Source organism: Symsagittifera roscoffensis, unplaced genomic scaffold, assembly GCF_963678635.1.
Source record: "Symsagittifera roscoffensis unplaced genomic scaffold, txSymRosc1.1 SCAFFOLD_62, whole genome shotgun sequence".
NCBI lineage: Eukaryota > Metazoa > Xenacoelomorpha > Acoela > Convolutidae > Symsagittifera > Symsagittifera roscoffensis.
In genome coordinates, this window is record NW_026970756.1 from 78,950 (window position 1) to 82,500 (window position 3,551).

A 3,551-nucleotide genomic window follows, 5' to 3' on the forward strand; every position below is an offset into this window, starting at 1 on the left:
TCAAAGTCCGACTGCGGTTGGCTTTGTTCTAATCGAGTGAACACTTACTTTTGGAGAAATCCGATCGTAGGAGTGATCAGTCTTCGGATTGATCCGGTTCTTTTACTGGTGTATCTGTCAGATCCTTAGGGACTGGATAGAACACTTAAGCAAGTCGCTCGAACTTGGGTATTCTGTTGATCAAAGAGCTGTTCAGATGTAGTACCGGTGTGATACATGTGATTGCATTGAGAGCGCGTTTAAACAGTGTTCGATCTTCAGTTTGCCGTTGTAAGAGAAAGACTGAGGAAAGCGAAGGCCCAAATGCTTAAGAACAGGGTGGTCCAGACAGCTCAAAGTCCGACTGCGGTTGGCTTTGTTCTAATCGAGTGAACACTTACTTTTGGAGAAATCCGATCGTAGGAGTGATCAGTCTTCGGATTGATCCGGTTCTTTTACTGGTGTATCTGTCAGATCCTTAGGGACTGGATAGAACACTTAAGCAAGTCGCTCGAACTTGGGTATTCTGTTGATCAAAGAGCTGTTCAGATGTAGTACCGGTGTGATACATGTGATTGCATTGAGAGCGCGTTTAAACAGTGTTCGATCTTCAGTTTGCCGTTGTAAGAGAAAGACTGAGGAAAGCGAAGGCCCAAATGCTTAAGAACAGGGTGGTCCAGACAGCTCAAAGTCCGACTGCGGTTGGCTTTGTTCTAATCGAGTGAACACTTACTTTTGGAGAAATCCGATCGTAGGAGTGATCAGTCTTCGGATTGATCCGGTTCTTTTACTGGTGTATCTGTCAGATCCTTAGGGACTGGATAGAACACTTAAGCAAGTCGCTCGAACTTGGGTATTCTGTTGATCAAAGAGCTGTTCAGATGTAGTACCGGTGTGATACATGTGATTGCATTGAGAGCGCGTTTAAACAGTGTTCGATCTTCAGTTTGCCGTTGTAAGAGAAAGACTGAGGAAAGCGAAGGCCCAAATGCTTAAGAACAGGGTGGTCCAGACAGCTCAAAGTCCGACTGCGGTTGGCTTTGTTCTAATCGAGTGAACACTTACTTTTGGAGAAATCCGATCGTAGGAGTGATCAGTCTTCGGATTGATCCGGTTCTTTTACTGGTGTATCTGTCAGATCCTTAGGGACTGGATAGAACACTTAAGCAAGTCGCTCGAACTTGGGTATTCTGTTGATCAAAGAGCTGTTCAGATGTAGTACCGGTGTGATACATGTGATTGCATTGAGAGCGCGTTTAAACAGTGTTCGATCTTCAGTTTGCCGTTGTAAGAGAAAGACTGAGGAAAGCGAAGGCCCAAATGCTTAAGAACAGGGTGGTCCAGACAGCTCAAAGTCCGACTGCGGTTGGCTTTGTTCTAATCGAGTGAACACTTACTTTTGGAGAAATCCGATCGTAGGAGTGATCAGTCTTCGGATTGATCCGGTTCTTTTACTGGTGTATCTGTCAGATCCTTAGGGACTGGATAGAACACTTAAGCAAGTCGCTCGAACTTGGGTATTCTGTTGATCAAAGAGCTGTTCAGATGTAGTACCGGTGTGATACATGTGATTGCATTGAGAGCGCGTTTAAACAGTGTTCGATCTTCAGTTTGCCGTTGTAAGAGAAAGACTGAGGAAAGCGAAGGCCCAAATGCTTAAGAACAGGGTGGTCCAGACAGCTCAAAGTCCGACTGCGGTTGGCTTTGTTCTAATCGAGTGAACACTTACTTTTGGAGAAATCCGATCGTAGGAGTGATCAGTCTTCGGATTGATCCGGTTCTTTTACTGGTGTATCTGTCAGATCCTTAGGGACTGGATAGAACACTTAAGCAAGTCGCTCGAACTTGGGTATTCTGTTGATCAAAGAGCTGTTCAGATGTAGTACCGGTGTGATACATGTGATTGCATTGAGAGCGCGTTTAAACAGTGTTCGATCTTCAGTTTGCCGTTGTAAGAGAAAGACTGAGGAAAGCGAAGGCCCAAATGCTTAAGAACAGGGTGGTCCAGACAGCTCAAAGTCCGACTGCGGTTGGCTTTGTTCTAATCGAGTGAACACTTACTTTTGGAGAAATCCGATCGTAGGAGTGATCAGTCTTCGGATTGATCCGGTTCTTTTACTGGTGTATCTGTCAGATCCTTAGGGACTGGATAGAACACTTAAGCAAGTCGCTCGAACTTGGGTATTCTGTTGATCAAAGAGCTGTTCAGATGTAGTACCGGTGTGATACATGTGATTGCATTGAGAGCGCGTTTAAACAGTGTTCGATCTTCAGTTTGCCGTTGTAAGAGAAAGACTGAGGAAAGCGAAGGCCCAAATGCTTAAGAACAGGGTGGTCCAGACAGCTCAAAGTCCGACTGCGGTTGGCTTTGTTCTAATCGAGTGAACACTTACTTTTGGAGAAATCCGATCGTAGGAGTGATCAGTCTTCGGATTGATCCGGTTCTTTTACTGGTGTATCTGTCAGATCCTTAGGGACTGGATAGAACACTTAAGCAAGTCGCTCGAACTTGGGTATTCTGTTGATCAAAGAGCTGTTCAGATGTAGTACCGGTGTGATACATGTGATTGCATTGAGAGCGCGTTTAAACAGTGTTCGATCTTCAGTTTGCCGTTGTAAGAGAAAGACTGAGGAAAGCGAAGGCCCAAATGCTTAAGAACAGGGTGGTCCAGACAGCTCAAAGTCCGACTGCGGTTGGCTTTGTTCTAATCGAGTGAACACTTACTTTTGGAGAAATCCGATCGTAGGAGTGATCAGTCTTCGGATTGATCCGGTTCTTTTACTGGTGTATCTGTCAGATCCTTAGGGACTGGATAGAACACTTAAGCAAGTCGCTCGAACTTGGGTATTCTGTTGATCAAAGAGCTGTTCAGATGTAGTACCGGTGTGATACATGCGATTGCATTGAGAGCGCGTTTAAACAGTGTTCGATCTTCAGTTTGCCGTTGTAAGAGAAAGACTGAGGAAAGCGAAGGCCCAAATGCTAAAAAAACAGGGTGGTCGAGACAGCTCAAAGTCCGACTGCGGTTGGCTTTGTTCTAAATCAAACCAGTGCTAGATGGTCGAAAAACAACCTTCAACGGGGGATCACTAGGCTCGCTTTACGAGGAGGAGCACAGCTATATGTGTTAATTCAGTAAGAATCGCAAGATTTGTTTACTGACCTCTCTAACGCAAAAGGCGGTCTCAGCTTCGGCTGTTGATCGCGTCCGAATCAGGGTTATTTGAAATCGATTGAACGCTTACTTTTGGAGAAATCTGAGGGTAAGAGCGATCTGTCTTCGGATTGGTCCGTTCTTTTGCTGGTGTATCTACGAGATCCTTCGGGATTGGTTAGAACACTTAAATCAAGTCGCTCAAACTTGGGTATTCTGTTGATCAAAGAGCTGTTCAGATGTAGTACCGGTGTGATACATGTGATTGCATTGAGAGCGCGTTTAAACAGTGTTCGATCTTCAGTTTGCCTAAGCTAGAGTGATAAACTCCTGCACATTACTACTTCGGTAGTTTTATGGATGCTTGAGTGCCTTTAAATCGTAACCTGATTTGGACGAGAGAACCCCCTGAACTTA

General features: G+C 45.0%; 1 non-coding gene and 1 pseudogene across 1 annotated transcript in view; both read left to right on the top strand.

Moving 5' to 3' along the window:
• Positions 1-3,050: 3,050 nt before the first annotated feature.
• LOC134855967 (5.8S ribosomal RNA) lies at positions 3,051-3,202 on the top strand (annotated as a pseudogene).
• Positions 3,203-3,515: 313 nt separating this feature from the next.
• LOC134855960 (large subunit ribosomal RNA) overlaps positions 3,516-3,551 on the top strand; it is a 3,517-nt gene continuing 3,481 nt past the window's right edge. Inside the window, exon 1 of the ribosomal RNA XR_010164701.1 lies at positions 3,516-3,551. This exon is cut by the window's right edge and continues 3,481 nt beyond it. This is a non-coding gene — a ribosomal RNA (large subunit ribosomal RNA).